Source organism: Lissotriton vulgaris, chromosome 4_1 (genome assembly GCF_964263255.1).
Source record: "Lissotriton vulgaris chromosome 4_1, aLisVul1.2, whole genome shotgun sequence".
NCBI classification, from domain to species: domain Eukaryota; kingdom Metazoa; phylum Chordata; class Amphibia; order Caudata; family Salamandridae; genus Lissotriton; species Lissotriton vulgaris.
This window is the reverse complement of record NC_141691.1, coordinates 390,883,190-390,904,788: the sequence shown is the minus strand read 5'-3', so window position 1 is coordinate 390,904,788 and position 21,599 is coordinate 390,883,190. Positions and strand designations below refer to the sequence as shown.

General features: G+C 47.3%; 1 protein-coding gene across 2 annotated transcripts in view; it reads left to right on the top strand.

Annotated features, from left to right (window-relative positions):
• The window catches only part of RPS6KA6 (ribosomal protein S6 kinase A6), a 600,906-nt gene that overhangs the window by 333,526 nt on the left and 245,781 nt on the right, over nt 1–21,599 (top strand). The window lies entirely within an intron of this gene.

The following is a 21,599-nucleotide window of genomic DNA, read 5'->3' as shown; positions in this document are numbered from 1 at the left end:
ACCTTTCATTTTACTGTGTACAGTCTTACAATGAATATCTTCATTACTGGGGACAGAATGGATTTAGAGACTCCAAGGGTTGCACAATTAAACATAAATGCTTATGGGAACAAGTGACCTCGCTAAAAGCATACCTGTAATGGGCTCAAGTTGTTCACAGCTTGAGTCAGCAGCGTGTTGGTGTACACGTTGAAGGGAATTCACTGGCTGATGAAGCTGCCAAGGCGACAGTGTGAACTGCTGCTGTTGTTGCAATCACTAGTTTTAGCACAAGGTTATACGGAGACATACTGATAGCTGTCAACGCCTCAAAGAACAGCTCTGCCATTCCAAAAGGCTTTCCACTCAAATATTGCTATAAATTAGATGCACAAAGCACAACCTATGCTTAAATTCCAGGAGTAGAGTATAGAGTTGTATCAAACACTGATAGCAGATTAGGTTTTATTCTGGCTTCACATGAGGGTCTGGGCTCTGCACATGCAGGAGTCACTGCTACAGTTTTATTACTAAAGTGTCGATTTGGTGGCCAAGTTTGTCTAAACAAACAAATGCTTATGTCTTAAAGTCTGACATCTGCCAGCAGATGAAAGGTTCCACCGTAGCACGGCCACCACAAACACCATTACTCATTTGAGACAGACCTCTTGCATGTGTCTATTTGGATCACTGCAGCCCCTTAAATTCAGACGGGGCTTACGAGTACATCTTGGTGGCAGTAGATTCATGCTCTAGATTTCTATGTGTTTGGCCTCAACGCTCGGCGAACGGTCAAACTTTTATAACGGATTTGTGAGTCTTCATTGGGATATACGCAATTGGCATGTTACATTCCGACCGTGGCCCTGCGTTTAGCAATCAAGCTTACAAGGAAGCCATGGAAAGTATGGGTGTGGCTTTGTGGTACTCCTCCCCCTTCCATCCTGAGGGAAATTTGGTGGTGGAGAGGAAAAGCTAGGACCTGAAGCAATCCTTAACAGTAAGGGTATTAGGTGCGGGCGGTAGTTGGGTCAGTCACCTATACAGGGTCTAGAGGGCACTGAATAATATGCCAAGAAAATCCTTGGGAGGACGTACCCCCTATGAAATCCTGTTTGGGACACGAATGTGGGTACCTGACTTGTATTGTACCTGCATAGTGGCAGATGTCAAACCATTTGAATTGAATGATCGTTTGGCTGTTTTACAGGAAGTCAATGAATTCTGGGTATTACAAAGCAACATCCAAGTAAAACGCACTGCCACTGGGGAAGTGAAACCAGGTTCGGCAATACCTGTCTGGGTCCTAAGGTTAGGGACCTAGTCATAAAAAGGATCATGGACAAGGAGGAGTTTGGGCCATCCTACAGAACACCTGTAGCTGTCCTGGTGGTTCAAGGAACAGAACAGTACTTCTTCCGCCTCTTGCCGGCCAAAAAGAAAAATTATTTGTCTCCATTGTTTTGATAAAACCACACTATGTGGCCGATGCTCAGCAGCAGGCCACATGAACTCCTAAGTAGCCGCCGATTTCCTTTCGCTGCTATACAGGAAGTTCGGATGGAAACACTAATAACGTTTCAAGACTCCTCTGCGCGAGATGCCGGAGTAGCCAATAACGGAGTACGAATTACTCCGGTTGAAAGTGATCAACATCTACATGAAACCGAAATGCTAATTGCAATTCGGCCCAACAACAAACTTTACATCGTGTCTTCACAAGAAGCAACTGCCAGTTCTACAAACACTGCTGAGCTCCCAAGAATGGATCGCACTGCTTCTGGCTACTTCATCAACTTCAATGACTTTTCTCCAGATCCACATGAACCTCAGTAAAAGCCACCCATTTCTAAGAAAGAACAATTTCGACAATTCTATCTCTGGCTGAAAAAGACTTACCTTGTGTCCCCATGGTTGCATCTTTGTTTTGCATTAGCGATCCTGTTCCTGTTAATTTGGGTTGGTATAGTAACTGTCTTTTTCCTACTACTGAATGGACATTAACTCCGACAACGCTCTGCAATACAACCTGTGAACGTGGTCTTGAAATCACATACGTCATCACACCATGAACAAAGAGACTTGTCCCATGCGAACATTTCAACAGTTCCAGTACCGAATGGTGTAGTTTGGGATAGAGTTTCAGATGAAGTATTTGGTCCTACTGAACATTTGAAAATTCCACATGTGTTCAAAATTTCAATGAATTATTTCATTACCACAAGTACACTCTCGGATGATTGGGGCATTGAGCCTGTAAATACTATGCTTTCAGATTTATAACAACCTGCTGCATTAGGTTAAAGGGAATTGTATGAAGATACACCTGACGACAATAGCATGTTTTGTTACCAGAATTATGGTCATCACTTTTTGCACAGAGCTAGTGTTCTACGCATTGTAAACAATTAGCATCAATGGGAACATTGTCCAACACCACCTAAAGGTAGTTCTGCCACTTTCACACAGAAATGTGCATATTTATCAATTTTCAATATATCAGACTCAATGTCATACTACTATAAGCTAGTACAGATGAATGCTACTGCAAAGAAAATGATACTGGCAAACACCAGGCTTATGAACCTTTCATCTCCCAACTGTCTATACAAGGTTTCAACTATTGGAGTGACACAATGGACACAAAATCCATCTGGGAGAAGAGATTGGCAGGTTCAAGGAAATGAGGCTTTATTTAGAGCTTGCCTCATACCATTACATATAATATTCCTTAACAGAAGAGTGCAACAAACTAAATTAAAAACCTGAAAACACCATGCATCCCCTTACCAACACCTATTGAAGGATTTTTGAATAACACACTGTTAAGTGGAGAGATGCTGAGTGAAATGGTACAGAATTGTAGTTATAATTCCTCAACTCCCAATTGGAATGGATGGGTGGTTTGGCCTATTGACACAAATAGGTGTCAAGCAAGATTCAAGGGTACCACCAGAGGGTTTAATATCCATAGGCCCGATCATCGCTATGTATACACAGACGACCCAGGGGTAGTGAGTTCATATAGTGTTGGGAAATTGTGCCTAGAGTGGCTAAAATCCTCCACACTACAACAGGTGAAACAACACTTGTCCCTTCTAGCAGACAACATGGATCTTAGAGATTTCTTGTTGGGTTCCAAAAAAACACGTAAGAAACGCTTCTTAAATGCCATCTACACTGAACTGTGTAAAGTCTCTGAACAGGATGCTGCTGAGAGACTACGTGAGATTGATGGGATTAACCTAGAAAAGGCCCTGGCTGGGGTAGACAGTGGTATGACCACACATTCTTTATGTTTTTATTCACTGGGCAACATTGTGTCCTCGGCAATTGACATAATGGAACAAGATTTGTCTATTCTGCAACATGGGCAATCTCAATTGCGCTCCATTATGCTTTTAAGCTGGACGCTGCAATGATTGCGTTCAGGCCATGTGCCATGGAAATACATTAATAGCGCATGTTTTTGTTTCGGCTTATGACCTGATTGGCAGACAGTTGACTATGGCTCGCAGAGTTGCAAAGTACGCCATGCTTCTTAAAGAAAAGTTGGAGAAATTACCTTTCACTGTAGCAGAGTCACCGTCTACAAAATGGTTAATTCATGGCTATATTACACTGCCAATCACAACTTTTCAGTTCCAATACAGCCTTAGATGCATCCAAGCAGGCAGGTATGAAGCTTTGGTGAAGGGTTCATACAGGAAACCTAGAAGTTACCATATAGATATAGGTGCAGAAATAAGGACACTGAGGTTTTCTTAAGTGGTAAAGACTGCGAGAAGGCTTTAAGTGGGTCTTTAGTGTGCAAAGAAGTGTCGCTTTATGGAACTTGTGATGTGTCGAAAGTGAACTTATCTCGCTACTTGAGGGGCAGCCCAGCTGCTGTGATTGATCCGTTTTTTTAATTACTTTTGAATGGAAGTTATTTAGTGCTGCATGATCAAGGCTGTTCTGGTAAATTTCAGGGTGCTTTGCTTTAATTAGGTATTGTTTCCCCAGCTCACACAGTTAGGGAGGCATCACTGTGGCCTTCATTGAATGTTTCCAGTATCAGGTTTGATTGAAAGGCGCCATCTTGGAGGGAGAAAGGGTTGGCGGTCCAGTTGCAGGACGCCTCCCACCCTCCTCTAGAGAGTATAAAATGATGATGCCTTTCCGTCCGCGCAGCGGGCGCGCCGAAGGCGCGCCAAAGGCAAGCCCGTCTGTGCCCGTCCGCGCCGGACACGGGCCTAGGGCCACCACCCCTGGTTCCCCTGAAATAACCCGCCTTCCTCCCTATACACCCTCAATGCTGACCGACCTACGTCCACGACCTATGGATAGATGTACCAGATATAGTCTGGATTCTACATTACACACCACCTTTTTAGAATGTAAGCACTGTCAGGCTTCCATTCCCCTTTTAAACAAACCTGCGGAAAGTTATAATCCAAGACAGGTGACACGAAAAACTATAATAGCCCTCATTAATGTCCGCTCTCTGGCAAAACACAGGCAAGAAATAGCTGACCTACTTCTAGACAGGAACATTGATATAATGTTCCTGAGTGAGACCTGGATGGATAAATCATCAGACCCAGATCTTGTGATAGCCGTCCCTAATGGATTCAAAGCTTATAGACAGGATAGACAAGGCAAAAGAGGAGGTGGGATAGCCATAATCGCCCGAGATACATACAAAATTCGAACCTCACCAATACCCACTATGACATGTGAGGCGCTACAGTTTGATATTTACCTGTCCCCCTCATATAACGTTAGAGGCATGCTATTGTATAGAAGCCCCTTCTGAAAAAATCTGGCCTAGATAAAACAGAGCAAAAAAATTACAGGCCTATTGCCAACCTCCCTTTTCTGGCCAAAGTGGCAGAAAAGGCCATGAACATCCAACTTGCAGCATTTATCGAGCAGCACCATCTTCTCGACGAAACCCAATTTGGATTTCGCAAGTTTCATGGAACAGAAACGGCTCTAATCAAGGCGGCGGATGATATCAGAACAATCCGAGATCAAGGAGGCTCAGCACTGGTGGTGCTTCTAGACCTATCTGCAGCTTTCGACACGGTCGACCACAAGATCCTGGTCGACCGTGTTGAAAAGATGGGCATGCTGGGCCTAGCCAAGGATCTACTGGCATCATTCTTGACGGATAGATCACAAGCAGTAACCCTAGGACCATTGGAATCAGCAGAGTTGTCCTTGCCATGTGGGGTACCTCAAGGTTCATCCGTAAGTCCGACACTATTTAACATCTATGTGTCGGACCTTGCTAAAACCATCAAAGCCCACGGGATGAACCTTACCTCATATGCGGACGACACTCAGCTGATTCTAACCGTCAAGAATGATGGGGAAACTGTAGCGGAGAGTTTTAAAACAGGTATGCTGGCCATCGGACAATGGATGTCAGCAAACTGTTTAAAATTGAACTCCGAAAAAACCGAGGTGGTAACTTTCGGCGACCTTAGTCCCATCTTGTCCTCAGTTTGGTGGCCACCATCCTTTGGAGTTCTGCCTAAACCAACACCCAAGGTGAGGAACTTAGGCGTTATTTTCGATGACAACCTGAATTTCATGGCACATGCTAACCAGACGGCCTCTACGGCGTTCTACAAACTACGACTGGTAAAAAAGGTCCTTCCATTTCTCCCAAAGAGCTCAGGCAAGACACTGGTAAGCGCGCTAGTCCTGTCTGCATTAGATTACTGCAACGGCTTTTTAGCCAATGCTCAAATCAGGGTCATCAAGAAAATGCAGACAGTACAGAACGCAGCGGCCAGACTTCTCTCGGGAATCCCTAGATTCAAACCTATAGCTGACACCTTAAGAAGCTATCACTGGCTCCCCATCAGGAATAGAATTAAATTCAAGACCTTGTGCATAGTTTATAAATCACTGCACCAACAAGCCCCTCAATTCCTGAGAGACCACCTCATTCCATACAATCCTTCCCGACCTCTCCGTTCAGCCAAATTAAACGATCTGGTGGTACCCCGTACTAAATTGGTCACCTGGGGAGATCGACGTTTTCTGGTTGCTGCCCCGAAATTATGGAATACTCTCCCCCAATCCATTAGATCTAGCCCAAACCTCCTGTCATTTAGAAAGCAACTGAAAACCTGGTTGTTTAACCTCTAAGAGCATGAAGCCGAGCATAGGAGATGTCTGCAACAGTACAGCGCCGAGACGCCTGCGGGCAATTGTTCGCACTTTATTAAATATCAAAATAAATAAATAAATAAATTAGCTGAGCAGACTGAAAGCCATGCTATTTCAACAAAATGTGGCCTTAACTTCAGCCAGAGAGACGTTTGATATCCAGGTTGCAAGGTCTTCAGCTGAGATACAGGCCCTGGCCCCTACGAATTTCCCGATCCGTTTAAGAGAAATGGTTCATTGTATCTTTAACATATCTGATACGAGTGTGATCGTACACTTATTTAAGCGACTTGGATGAAGTCTTTCAACCACCTTTCAGACAATCTTCGGAGCAATTCCAGCCTTCAAACACTCTGTACTTGGAAGCATTTTTGGAGAGCTTCCTTTGGTCCTGCTTTCGGTAGTGGTCATCCTGATTTTAATACTCTTGCTTCACAATGGATGTTTTAATCCCTCACGAAATGGAGAGAACACTGCTGGAACAACGTTGTTGTGCACACATGCGGTTATTAATTTAGGAATTGCAAAATCCTATGCATCAAGAAATCCTAAAATTTTTTAGGATTTCTTAATTTTCGGAATTTGCGATTCCTTAATTTGGAATCGCAATTAAGGAATGGCATTACATTGATTCCTATGGGCCTAGAGGCCCATAGGAATCAATGCCGTTTTGCATTTCTATTTTTTGGAATTCGCAATTTGTTGATGCATTGCAAGGGTCCAGAGGGGGGTCCAAAGGACCCCCCCCCTGCACCCCTGAAATTTATTTTAAAGTGCATGTTTCACACACACATGTCCTAAGGACATGTGTGTCTGTAACATGACGCTTTCCAAAATGCGTTTTTGTGCTTTTTTAAAGAATTTCGCAAATTAACACGAGGGTCAACCTCGTGTTAATTTGCACTTCCTATTCCAAAATTCGCATTTTTAAAAAAATTGATGCATTGCATTTAAGGAATCGCACAAATGCGATTCCTTAAATGCATTCGCATTTTTAGGAAATGCAAAAAAAAGCGAATTTTGAAAAATTGTTTCATGCATCCCAAAAACGTATTTAGGAAGCGCAAACGGCCGAATTTACCGATTCGCACCGTTTGCACTTCCTAAATAGGTTGATGCATGTGCCCCATGGTGTTCAACCTAACTACGCCTCGGCTTCGGGAGCTGAGTGAGCATTGGTTCCTGTCTTTCAGACCGGTCTGGCTAGACTATGTCCTGCCTGTGTGCCATTGTCTCTTCTGCCTATTCGGCTGGGTGTTGGACCGGTTTCTAATACTTCCATTGGTTGGACTGCTGGACATAGAAGCACTACTGGCGCGTTTGCTAGCCAACATGTGCAGTTGTCAACTGCGTATTCCCATGTTGATAATAGTAGTTCTGGAGCTTCAACTCCTGTTGGAAGGGATATCTGCTCTGCCCCCGAAGTACAGGCATCAACATCAGGCGTGAAGGCTTCTAACTCTTCCCCAGTGGCTGCCGTGGGAAGCGGAGATGAACAACTTTGCTCATAGGATATGATACTGGAAGTTCTTGAGGGACTGCCATCTGCGGATACGATGTTCAGTGATATTGAATCTTCAGAGCAGGATTCTTAAAACAATCTGGCCTCTCCTGTGCTGGGAACCATTTGGCTACTTTTTTAAACATTTACAAAAATTGAATGTCGAAACTGACTTTGTTCTTGTTTTTGTATTTTTCGCTCTGCTCTAACTGAGCTTTATGGCTTTCAAGGTGCTCGGTGCAATAACAACAATATATATTTTAAGTTTAGAGTACCTTTTTGAATGCTTTTTTAGGGAAACATTTCTTTTTTATTACGGGCATATTTTTTAGGCTTTGTAAGTGAAAAGTTAGTGTGTTTTATTATAAATGACTTTTTATGCTTTTTTTTTAGCGTTAGCTTTATCATTACCTAGTTGACCTTGTTGACCTTTTTGATGAGAAGTGGGTGTCATGTCTTTTAAGATAGTCCCAACATGTATACCCAGTTTTTCATACATTATCCCATCCACATGACTATAATGATTCTAAACAGGTGACTTTTTACCTTTAGCTTGCTCCTGTCTCTTCGACACAAGGCCCCTAGTATTCTATCAGAATCCCTGTACCTGACGTACATAAACATGTCCCCAGGCACAGCACATTCATTCTGTATAAGGGTCACCACTTTCTTTGATCCTTGGCCAACAGCCAGCTGTGCATGATCGCATCTGCTTAGAAAAGCATTGGTGATTGTTTTCAAAACATTTGATTGTTTTAAAGACATATTGATTCTAGAAAAACACCCTGGAGTGACCAATTAAGTATAAAAGACCCTAATTCGCCCCTACCAATTAGAGGAGAATTCATTACAGGCTGACACAGGAGTCCTGCATGCCGAATCTTCTACACACAGCGGTCTGACATCCCTTGCGGGTTCTCATCCGCAACGCAGAGACGGGATCGTTCATTCTAAACCTTCAGGTGAGGGGCTGGTTCATTCCTGGGGGTTTCATGGCTACAGATACACATAGCTGTATACACATATACATTCAGGCTAGGTACATTTAGGCAAATTACTTACGGCGCTCATTTTATGAATATGCAAGTGCTACTGATTTTATCTGAGCTTTTTCTGTTCATCTTATTAGCACTATTGTAGAAATGTATCTACTATTCACTATATTGATCCTAGCAACCTCTTTCGTATGCTTCTGTCTCCTGTTTGTCGCAGCACATATGTTTTACACAAGGCTGTCGCTGGACCAATAAATCCTTATTGAAACCTCCTAATCTCCAACCTGTGTATTTCCTGAGAGAAAGCAAGCGCGAGTGTCTCCGCGAAATGTATTGTACTGTTTTCCACATCTCTGAGGCAATTCTCTGCACTATGGTAGAAATGTATCTACTATTCACTGTATTGGTACAAGCAACCTCTTTTGTATGCTCTGGCTCCTGATTGTCTCAGCACATATGTTTTAAACAAGGCTGTCGCTGGACCAATACATGCTTATTGAAACGTCCTAATCGCCATCCCGTGTATTTTCGGAGAGAAAGCAAGCACGAGTGTCTGAGGGATACATACTGTATTGTTTTCCACGATCCCTGAGGAATCAGGGTTGTCATGTAAAGTGGTTGCCAGAAACTACTTACACCACTGTAGAATACACAGGGGTGGTAGTGGCACTGTAGAGCTAGCTGGTCTAACGGCTGACATATCCTGTGGGGTTGTCCGGAAGCGGTCGGAATGCCAAGCCCTCAGTTTAGGTCATCCAAAATGCGCAGGTCCTAGGGAACTCCTAGGAACTACACAACACAACCTTGACCGCAGACAGTTTTTTATAGTGGCCGCTCACGAAGGTATTTCTTCTGCACATTCAGGAGTGGATACCCCTATTGCCACGCTATTGGTGGTGCGGTTTATCCCAGCAATCTCGATGATATGTCCTTTATTGTGATGTTTCTCAATAAATTAAGAGTTCTACTGTGTTGTGTTGCAGCAACCTCAAACATGTCTTTGAATTTCCATTCAGCCTATCAGCTGTATTTACCTTGATCATTGTGGTCCTCTTATATTTGATAATGCTTTCAAATACATTTTAGTTGCAGTGGAATCTTGCACTAAGTTCCTCTGTGTCTGGCCACAGCGCACTGTTATAAAAGATTTGGATGTCTTTGTTGGAACTTATTCTTGTGGCACGTTCCATTCAGACCAGGGTCCAGCTTTTGCCTCTAAGGCGTACCAAGATTCGATGACGTCAATGGGAGTGCAGGTGCATTTAGGCCTATAGGCCTGAGGGCAATTCTGTTGTGGAGTGGATGAACCGGGGCTTTAAGCAATCTTTAGCAGGAAGGGTATTAGGTATGGGCCATGGCTGGTTAACTCACCTTTATGCGATTTTACCTCCGCTTCCTGCATACAAAGAAAATCGCTTTGTTTCAATTGAACATGTCAAGTTATACCATTTGGCCAATACTCATTAGTATTGCTCAGGGTGTCCCAAGATGGGATATTCCTTTACAGCCTGTGAGCTGCATTCCTACTTCTCCCCGGCTGCCGGAGGGAGATGTCGAGTGTTCAATTGACTTGGTACCTGTTTTACGTTCTTCACACTCCCCAATGGAAGTAGTCTATTTTTATCCACCCCTAAAGCCCCTTTGGGAGTACAAGTCTCAGGTCTATATCCAGAATCCCAGCCATTATTATTCCAGCAGGGTTCTTCTGGTTACTATATCGATTAAGATACTTTTTCTTCTGACAGTTCTTTATTGTCTTCTGTTTTAACCCCAACACCAGCTCGGATTTGTTTTTTCATCTCCTGGTTAAAATGCACTAATCTAGTTCCACCTTGGATTTATATCTGCATTGTGTTTTCTATGGTATTTTTAGTGCAAAGAGCTGTAGATCACATGCTTTGCATATTCCTGCCATCTAGTGTTGGGGCTGGATGTTTGCAAGTTGTTTTTCTTCGAATAAGTCTTTCCAGTCACAAGGTAAGGTGACTCCTCCTTTCAGTGATAGTGCGCATGGGAATCTACTAAATTGTTTTATTCCGCCATCAAGTTTGGCCTTGTATTGCTGCACTCCATTTCTAAATCGGTCCTCTGGTTCCCGTCGATGCACAATCCACTCTACCCTCTACAGTATTGTTTTTGAACGTTTTTCCTTTTCTCAGCGGTTCGATTTGACCATCAAGAAATCTCCATTTCTATTGGAATTTCGTGGGTGGCCTTTCAACCTATCCGCGTCGGTCCGGCTCCTTGTCGATGGAACAGACTCTGTTCAACGCGAAGTATCCGCGTACGGACTTACATCAGGTGTGTAACTTGTGCTTGTCCCCAGAGCACAAAGAACAAGACAGCGACGCTTGCCAATCCTTCAGATCGAAGAAAACTCTCCGTGATCGTCGGGCTTGACGTCGAGAGATTCAGCAGTTAAACGTCACACTGGACATCTTCGGAGAAAACTCTGAGCAAGAGGAGGTCTCGGCGGCCGAAGAAGAACAGGCCTCAGCGGCGTTGGACTCTGAATCAGATTTGCAGATTGTCCTTGTGGACGTCTAAGTGCCGCAGGGACAAGGGGACTTGAGTACTGAAGACCCCACCACCCACTGTCCCTAAAAAATCTAAGGCTTTGGCACCCCCTTAGCCTTCAGGCCAAGGTCGGCACCGAGAAGAGGTTTCTAACACTCTGCCACCTGGCTCGGCACCAAAACACTCTGACAAGCCTTCCGGCTCAGGACCTGCCTGTAGAAAAAGGGAAAAAGGGTAGGGCTATGGCCTTTTTTCAAGACTTGCCCGGCGCTAACCGCCTTTATACCATTCAAATTACCAAGCAATGAGGCAGGCGCCGGAGACCAGAAGGCAGGAAACAGAAGTTTTATTCCGAAGGAGCAGAACACATCAGATCAGACAACAAGGTATCGTCTCGAGGTGCTCTAACAGCCTCTCTGAGGCCTGGCCTCTTATACCCTGGTTTATGACATGTGAGCGTTCTTTATTGCATAAAAGACTCTTTAAACTTACGAAATGACGTCCCCATAATCCTCGGGTCAAACCCACCCCCACATACATCCACAATAGAGGTCCTCACCCTGCTGATAACAGGAGGGGGCTATCACGCGGCTGAGTGTTCTGCCGATCTTTAGGATGTGTGCGCCTGATCGTATCCCATGGGGTGGGGAGGCCATGATCAATAGTGGGTCCTTTGAAGAGGAGCGACTCCATACAATAAGGGGCAGTAAACGGTATCTCCTGGCTTAGGCGATGGCCTCGGACCTGCGTGGACAGTCGGACTCGGGGGAAGGGGTCATCAAAGGAGTGGTATTCATGCCGCGTGGACAATCAAGCGCGGAGGGATGGTTTATCAACAGAGGGGTATTCATGAAAGGAGAGGGGGTGTTGGTCAGGCGTGGGCGTGACTCCCAAGGACAGGGTCATGCAGGAGGAGAAGGGTTATGCTCATGTGCGGGAGGGAGGGGGAGCCAGGGTTCGCGGAGGATGCTTGCAGGGTCAGAGGAGCGCGCTGGCGATCGATCGTGGACAGGGAGACCATGATACCTAAAATGGCTGTCGTGCACGTTGTACGTGGGTGACAAGCTGGCGCAGATGATGTTCAGCTCGTAAACTAAAATTCCACAGTCCTCCCTTTCAACATGTCTCGCCAACTTGTCAGTTCGGATTTATCCCCATAAGGCCACGTATTTCTACTTCATAGAGGGGGCTCATGTGCTCATTTCGGAAGTCCAAAGTCTTTGGGCACATATAGTTAGAAACAAGGCTGAATAAAGATGGCAGACATTGGATACCTAAACAACACCCACATAATATCACAACAGGTATCAGTACGAAGGAAAACAACTTCCAACCCCAGTCCTTCAAAGTGTCCCAAAACCAGCTCCCAAGCGACCATCCTTCCTGTTCTTGGTGAACCTCTGAGGAAAGTCTGTGGAGGTGTTCAATTGCTTTGTAGACTGAAGGCGAGTTATCTGGCACGTAGGTGCAACAGCTAGATCGATGATGCGGCATGCTCCTCCTCGATCGGCTAGAACCACATCTAGGACAAGGCGGTTTTGAAGGGCCACAAGGCGGACCGCCTGAAGCTCAGCTGTGTTGTTAGCGAGGATGCCAGCCGTGATGTTGATTGTTGTTTCTACTGCCTGGGTCAGGTGTCGGATAGCGCGGCTGTTTGCCATTGGGCCCCACAGGGGAACGAGTCCCTTTGCTGCATCCAGGAACTGTGCTCCAGTGGAGTCGGCTTGTCCAATGTCATCTGCACGCCTCTGCCGGTGATGGTTAGCAGGGGCTACATACGTGGGGGGGAGAACGAAGGCAATGTAGCAGATACCCTTCCAACCTTTCGGGAGCCAGGTGTAAGCTTTGGTGCCACACACAAAGTACATGTTTGGAGAAGCAACAAAGGAAGGGGGATCAACTGAGTCCAATGTTCTGATGATTTGGCAGGAACTGTGACCCACCAGCTGTGTTCCCTGGCCTTCGAGACACACAAGACCTGTGACATTGATAACAGACAGGGCCACGGTCGGAGTGGCGGTAGCTTGATTTTGCAGATGAGAGAAGGTGAATCTAGCTGGATTGTGGAGCACCTGTACTTCGACACGTTCTTTGGCTGGAATGTCTTTAAGGAAGGTGGCGCCCGTGAGCGCAGGACACAGGGGAGCAGAGGTCTTTCCAGTTTTGTTCAGCCAAAACCCAGAGTAGAAGTGTGACACTGTCTGGCTGGAAGTGGCGTTATCCTTGTGGCTCTCTTGCATGAGGATCAACCAGGCGAGGCAGGAGCCGTGAACTGAGAAAGGAGAAGGGATGAAGGGGATGGAGTGTCCAGTAGCATGCGGGAGCAACCCGCAGATCCAGCAGTTCGTGGCATTTGCAGCAAGGTTGTGTTGGTGCAACAGTTGCACGAAGGAATTGTTCCAGAACTCCCTGCGTCTCTCCCGGAGCTTAGGTGACAGGGAGATCAGGTGGTGCTCTTTCATGGGGGTTGGTTGTGCAGTGGGCAGCAATGCCTGATGAGCCGGTGTGCTTTCCTCCAGGATCCAGAAGGAGGTCATGAGGAGGAGGCAAAAGAGGAAGACAATGAAGAAGGCGATTGTCTTTGATTTGCGCAAGTTGTCAGTCTTTGGGTTCCTGTAGTGGGTATTTCCGGTTGCTTCCATCATCTTCTCAACTGGCGCTTCCATCATCTTCTTATCTGGCGCTTCCATCATCTTCAAGGTGCTCGGTGGTGGGCAGAACCACAGACTTCGTTTAGCTTCTCTCCCGGTAACCCTTGGTTGTGTTTAGGTCCCCGTTCTGAGATTCAACGTAGTCCGTGGCCTACTTAGCCGAAGCTCCCTCCTTTCGACGTAGGAAATACCCTTCTCTGGTTGGCACAGTGGGATCAGAGAATTTTGCAAGTTCAAGTGCCTCAGTATCGGGATAACAGTTCAATGTTGGTCGGTCTTTGTTCAGGAGCTCTTCTTGGGTGTTGACGTTTTCTGTCGTGGCCAGGGTCGCGGAGACCTTCCGGCAGTGGTGTGCTTGCAGCCAGTGCCTCTTCCCCTCCACTCGAAGCGCCGTCCGTGTGGTGATTAGCACTTGCCAGGGGCCCGTCCACCGGGGTTCCAAACTCTTGGTCCGTTGGAAGTTCCGGATTAGAACGAAGTCCCCCGGTTGGATGTCGTGGCCTGGGCCCCTGGAAGCATCGGGGATGGCCTGTTGCACCTGTTGATGAATGACAGACAACGTTTTAGTTAACTTGCACAAATAATCAGACAGTAGGACTTCCGGGACGTCATGAATGGAGGTCGGTTTGGGAGCAGTCCAGAGGTTCATCGGTCGCCCGAATACAACCTCGTAGGGGGTCAAATGGTGTTTGGTGGGAGTGGAGCGCATCGATAGCAAAGCCAGTGGGAGGGCATCTGGCCATTTAAGTCCGGTGGTGGCCACTATTTTTGACAATTTCAACTTCAGTGTGGCATTATGGCGTTCCACCAGGCCGGCGGATTGGGGGTGGAAGACCGCGTGAAATCTCTGTTTCACCCCCAACCCCTTTAGGATTAGTTGGATAACCTCAGCTATGAAGTGGGGGCCATTGTCGCTCCATAAAATTCGACAAAGGCCATAGCGAGGAAAGAATTCTTTCAGTAGTACTTTGGCAGTAGTCATGGCAGTATTGTCACGGGTTGGATAGGCCTCTACCCATTTGCTGAAGGCACATACAATGACTAGTACATACTTCAAGCCTTGGCATCTCTCTAGCTGGATGTAGTCCATCTGAAGGACCTCAAAGGGGTGATTGGGGGTCCCAAACCCTTCCCGGGGTACCACAGTTCCTTTCCCGGGGTTGTGTTGCAGACAGATAAGGCACTGCTGGACTAGGCGTCTGGCTGAGTCGGGGATTTTGTCGTTGTGCCAGACTTTGGAAATGAGTTCGATCATGGGTGCAGATCCTATGTGTGCGGGGGAATGAGCCATCGTCAGTATGGGGATCAGGTATGAGTCAGGCAGCAACCATTTGTTTGCATCTTTAGTTCGCCAGCAGCCCTCATCGTCCTTCAAACCCACCCCTGCCCACTTTGTCAGTTCGTGAGGGGTGCTGGCCGACTGGATGTCTCTAATCATTTCCCTTGCGTCAGTCCATTTCTCTGCTTGTGACCTGGTCACATACATGCGTGTCACCGTCCTATTCTCAGCTGTGGTTCGTGCAGTGATGTCGGCCAGTGCATTCCCTTGTCCGACTAAGTCTGTCACCTTCTTGTGTGCCTGGCATTTGATCACTGCTAGTCGTTTGGGGAGGAGAACCGCTTCAATCAGGGCAGAAATCAGATCTCCGTGAAGGATGGGGGTACCGTGGGACGTCAGGAATCCCCTTTCCCTCCACAGGAGCCCAAAATGGTGAACCACCCCGAAGGCATACTGGCTGTCTGTATATACGTTTGCGGTGGTCCCTGTGGCTATGATGCATGCTCGTGTGAGGGCTATCAGTTCTGCTGCCTGGGCAGATCGTTGTGTGATGCGGGCTGTCTCAACTACTGTTCGGGCTGTTGTTACTGCATAGGCAGCTGAAGTGGTGCCATCTGGGAGTTTGATGCATGAGCCGTCTACCCATAGCTCTCCATCGGGGTCTGTGAAAGCAGTGTCTCGGAGGTCAACTCTACTCCTAGTTTGTTCGTCCGTGAGGGTCACACAGTCGTGTATGGGAGGCACGTCGGGGTCATTTTCAGGCAGGGGCAACAATGTGGCAGGATTCAAAGTCGTGCATCTTTTTAGTGTGATGTGGGGTGCAAGTAGCGTCAATTCGTACCCTGTCAGTCGTGCGCTAGTCAGATGTTGAGTCTTGGTTTGGTTCAGAAGGGTGTCGACTGCATGGGATACTAACACAGTGAGGGAGTTGGAAAGTACGATTCCCTCGCTCTGACGGATAGAGACAGCAGCGGCAGCTACTGCTCGAAGGCAGGCAGGCAAAGCTCTGGCTACAGGATCAAGAGTGGTGGAGAAGTAGGCACAAGGGCGCTGCTTTGGACCCATAGACTGAGTCAAGACAGACAATGCACACCCCTCCCTTTCGTGGGTGAAGAGGGAGAAGGGTTTGGAGTAATCCGGTGTTCCCAGGACGGGTGCTGAACAGAGGGCATCTCGTAATTCCTTAAAGGATGCTTGACACTCAGGGGTCCAAGGGAGCGGGAAGGGGGCATCTTTGGTCAACAGGGCAAGTAGGGGTTTCACAATGAGGCGGAAATTAGGTAACCACTGTCTGCAAAAAGAGGTAAGGCCAACCAAAGAGCGGACTTGCTTTTGTGTTTTCGGGACGGGGGTGTCTAGGATGGTTTGGATTCGATCGGGTGTAAGTTTCCTCCCTTCTTTGGACAGGAGATGGCCTAGGTATGTCACTTGTGGTTGGCAGAACTGCAATTTCTTTTTGGAAACTTTGTGGCCATTTTCTGCAAGAAAGTGTAGGAGTTGAACAGTGGCTGTGATTGCAAGTGGGGTGGTGTCGGCCGCCAAAAGGATATCATCGACATATTGGATCAACACCACTCCATCCGGTAGCTGGACGGCGTCCAGCTGTCTTTTGAGGGCCTGGCTGTAAATACTGGGACTTTCAGTGTACCCCTGGGGAGCTCTACAAAATCGGTACGAGCGGGATTTCAGGGTGAAGCCGAAGAGATAACGGCTGTCTGGATGGATGGGGATAGAGAAAAACGCATTCTTGAGGTCGATATCAGCGCTTAGAGACCCCTGTGGTTATAACGCGCCATATAAATTAAATAAATAAATAAATAAATAAATAAAGGTGGTGGTAGTGGACGGGATAAGGGTCAGAATGGTGGTGATATCTGAGACTACGGGGTATTGGGGTACAACCACTTTGTTGATCTCTCGCAGGTCGATGATGAAGCGGTACGCTTTCTCATCTCCCTCGCCTTGCTTCTTGACAATGGGTAGGATAGGGCTGTTGCACACATTGCTAACCACTTCTTCGACCACCCCTGCATCTACCAGAGACTGAATGATCGCTACCAGTGCCTTCTCACCCTCGGGTGATATCCGATACTGCGGGATTTTCGGGAGCATAGCGTCCTGTCTCACAGTTATATGAATAGGGTCAATCATCATGCGTCCCACATCAGAGTCATTTTTGGCCCATAGGTACGGAGGCAGGGTATCAAGCAAGGACAGGTCAGCATCAGTAATGGAGCACATGTGTCGTGCAGGGCAGGATTCGGGTATGTCTGGGTTGTCGTACAGGATGACTCGGACTCAATCCGGGGAACACCTAATGGTAGCTCGAAAATGCTTCAGTAAGTCAATGCCCATAATGGCGTCGGGGGAGTTGGAGGAGAGCAGAAATGTTGTGTCAGTGGTGTTGCTTTCTAGGTCAAAGGTGACAGGCACGGACAGGGGGTTAGTGGAGGGCGTCCCATCGAAACCTATCGATGTAATGTGTGAGCCAGACAAGGGTGCCCTTGGAATCAGTCGTTTTGATAACACACTACATGTCGCCCCAGTGTCTACCAAAAATGGAGACTACCCAGGACCTTAGCAGTGACATAAGGACCTTGCTGGTCAACACAGAGCTCGACTGGATCCCTCCCTTGCCCCTGGCAGTCCTATGCAAAATCGGGGGCATTCTCACCGTCAGATAGTTGATACTGGTTCTGTCGGGGGCGGTCAAATGTGTTCGATCTCCCTGATCTGTCATTGTTGGTGTCGTTTGTGTGCCCTCGTCCTTGTCCCCTATCTCTCGGTCCACCCGCTACATCCTTGGGGTCCCTATTTCTGTTCATCTCTAGCAGGACCGGACACTGGGATTTCCAATGGCCGAATCCTTTGCAGAAGGCACATTGGTCATCGCTAATGTCTCTACGTCCAGTGTGGGGTGTTGGGGTGTGATCTTTAGGAGGTGGATTTCTAGGGATGGTCGATTGGTAGTTCCCCCTGTGGGGTTCCCGTCCGACCGCTATACCTTGTATCTGGGCTATCATCACTCTTTCTTTCAAATCTTTCTTCTTTTTCTCGGATGCCCTATCATTCTCATTCTTCTGGTGCTCGTAATACTGAGCCATCTGAAGGATAGCTGCGGGTTTGGAGGCCCCCCAACTACTCTCACTCGTCTGCAGTTTTTGGGAGACCTCTTGTGATAGGCCCTTCACATAGTTTTGTACAAACAGGTGTTGTCCGGTTGCGGTGGTCATGTCTTGGCCACTGTAGTCGGAGAACACTGTCTCGAATCGGGAGAAGTATTCTGATACATCTTCCTGGGGTTTCTGACGACAGGCCGTGACTATCGACCAATCTACCTTTTTCTCTGGGATCAGTGTCTTTAACTTTTGAACTAATTTGTCTGGGAGTTCTAATATGTCCTTTACTGGTTTCCTTCCAGGCTCTCGCTGTCTATCTAGTTCACTGAGTTGGTTCCAGGTATGTCCAAACAGATCTGTGTGGTCAGCCTTCCGGATTTGCTTCCACACGTCAGCTGGCAGACATGACCCGAAAAACAAGTCAATGTCCGCTAAAGTCATTATCGTCGAACCCAAGGCTGTGCCCAATTCGGTATAGAATGCTGTCGGGTTCTTTCTTAAATCGGGCAGAGTTTGTCTAAAAGTTAGGATATCTTGTCGGTCCCATGGTTGGTAAACCCAATTGTACACAACCCTCCCTTTTGCATCTGCGTGATTAATATCATCGTTTGTTCCCAGCCCACGTGGCGGAATCCAGTAAGGGGCCGCCTCTCTGATGGGCATCATAGTGTTGGCTACTTCTACTGAGGTCGTTTCAGGGACTGTAACCTTGGCTTCTGGTTTTTGTTCCGTGAGGTGGCGGAAGACCTCAAGCGTCTGCATGAAGAGCTCCGTCGCCTCACATTCAGTCCCATCTCCAACATCAATCTTCCTATACAGCGTTGTCAGTTTAGCAGGGCCCTTACTTTGATACCTATCCTCATATGCGTTCAGGGTATGGTAGCTGAATCGCAAAATGAAATGCCGTCTGTGGCTGTCGGCATGCGAATTATACATGTTCATTGTGTATTCTTCGCTCTCCCTTCGTTCTACTAATGTCTTTGCTATTTTGTCAATCCCATCCCGCTCATCTTTGCTCAACCTATTTGGTCTAGCTGGTGGGTGCTTGCTAGCCTCGGGGTCATCTGGTGGTGCTGCTAATGTGGCTGGTGCGGAGGCCGTGAGGGCTGGTGCACTAGCGCTAAGGTCGTTCTCGTTCGCACTCAGGGCCTGCAGGTGTTGTTGGCAGGGGGCATATGGAGGGGGCATGTAGATGATTGGGGGACCTAGCAGTAACTCATCGTTCGCCCGTTGTTTGGAGGGCAATTCAGGGTAGAGCGCAGAGGGGGTCCTAACAGGACATTGACCTGTCGACCCTGATTCTTGGTTTTGTGTAGCTTCCTTTCTTTCTTTTATTTCTTCTTCTAGTTGCTTAGCGGCTAGGTGGGCTGCCTTTCATAATTCTTTCCCTATCTTTGCTTCTTCTCTTTTCCTTCGTTGTTCCGTTTCTTTGCCCACATGCCGATACTATTGAGCATAGTGGGCGTAGTCTTATTTTTCTGGAGCGCTATTTCTAATGTTTTTATTTTATGATCATCAAAGGAACCTATCAGTGGCCACTGACTTTTGAGGTCCGTTTTTGTGTATTTATGCCATAACCTAGTATAGGCAATAGCAACTAGTCCATGCTTAGTGAACATGGCCTTATTAGGGGTGCCTTCCAGTGGAGCTGGATGGTTCATCTCTAATAAGCGGTCCGGGCTGAACAGGCTACCAATCAGTGGGGAGAAGATAGGCATGACGGGTTACAACGGGGACAAAGGTCTGCACTACCTATCTTATCACGGCGGGCAAAGACTAGACTGAATATTTCTATTCTCCGTTGTTTGCAGGCGGTGAATACCTCAAAAGAACCAATATCGAACAATCAATGTTCGGTCAATCAAACAATCAATGGGGAGAATAAGTGGGTACGACGTGTTAAAGGTTTGCGTTACCCACTCTTTCTCTACCTGCAAAGAGAGACCTTGTTCTTCCCTGTTTGCAGACAGAGAATCTCTAGACAACAATCCACGAACGACAGTTCGGGAAAACAGTGGGGGAGGAAGATAGGCACGACGGATTACAATGGGGACAAAAGTCTGCGTTACCTATCCTTCACTGCTTGCAAAGAGAGAGCCTGTTGATTCTCCGTTTGCAGACGGTGAATCTCCAGAGGGATCAACAAAGCGTAATACTAGTATTATCCAAATCAAATAATAATTTCTCAATTTGTCGTGTTTACACAACCTTATCCGGGCCGCATGGACGGTTTCCTGTCTTCCGAATCCAGCGCCCGATCGTCCTCTATTCTTCGTGACGTTCGTGGCACTCCTGATGGTTCCCAGTCAGGACCGTAGATCACTCGAGAGAGGTCTGTTTGGAACTAGTGAAGGTCGGATGATCGGCTGTCAGACGAGGGTCTATCGGACACGAGCTCTCCCGATCGTTGCAGTCGTTCACTCTGTCGTCGGGACCTCTCCCACTGGATCCACGTGTCGCTGATGGGCCCCACGCATTGGGACGCCAATTTTAGAAAAAGGGTAGGGCTATGGCCTTTTTTCAAGACTTGCCCGGCGCTAACCGCCTTTATACCATTCAAATTACCAAGCAATGAGGCAGGCGCCGGAGACCAGAAGGCAGGAAACAAGTTTTATTCCGACGGAGCAGAACACATCAGATCAGACAACAAGGTATCGTCTCGAGGTGCTCTAACAGCCTCTCTGAGGCCTGGCCTCTTATACCCTGGTTTATGACATGTGAGCGTTCTTTATTGCATAAAAGACTCTTTAAACTTACGAAATGACGTCCCCATAATCCTCGGGTCAAACCCACCCCCACATACATCCACAATAGAGGTCCTCACCCTGCTGATAACAGGAGGGGGCTATCACGCGGCTGAGTGTTCCGCCGATCTTTAGGATGTGTGCGCCTGATCGTATCCCATGGGGTGGGGAGGCCATGATCAATAGTGGGTCCTTTGAAGAGGAGCGACTCCATACAAAAAGGGGCAGTAAACGGTATCTCCTGGCTTAGGCGATGGCCTCGGACCTGCGTGGACAGTCGGACTCGGGGTAAGGGGTCATCAAAGGAGTGGTATTCATGCCGCGTGGACAATCAAGCGCGGAGGGATGGTTTATCAACAGAGGGGTATTCATGGAAGGAGAGGGGGTGTTGGTCAGGCGCGGGCGTGACTCCCAAGGACAGGGTCATGCAGGAGGAGAAGGGTTATGCTCATGTGAGGGAGGGAGGGGGAGCCAGGGTGCGCAGAGGATGCTTGCAGGGTCAGAGGAGCGCGCTGGCGATCGATCGTGGACAGGGAGACCATGATACCTAAAATGGCTGTCGTGCACGTTGTACGTGGGTGACAAGCTGGCGCAGATGATGTTCAGCTCGTAAACTAAAATTCCACAGGCCACAACCCACCTTTTGGTT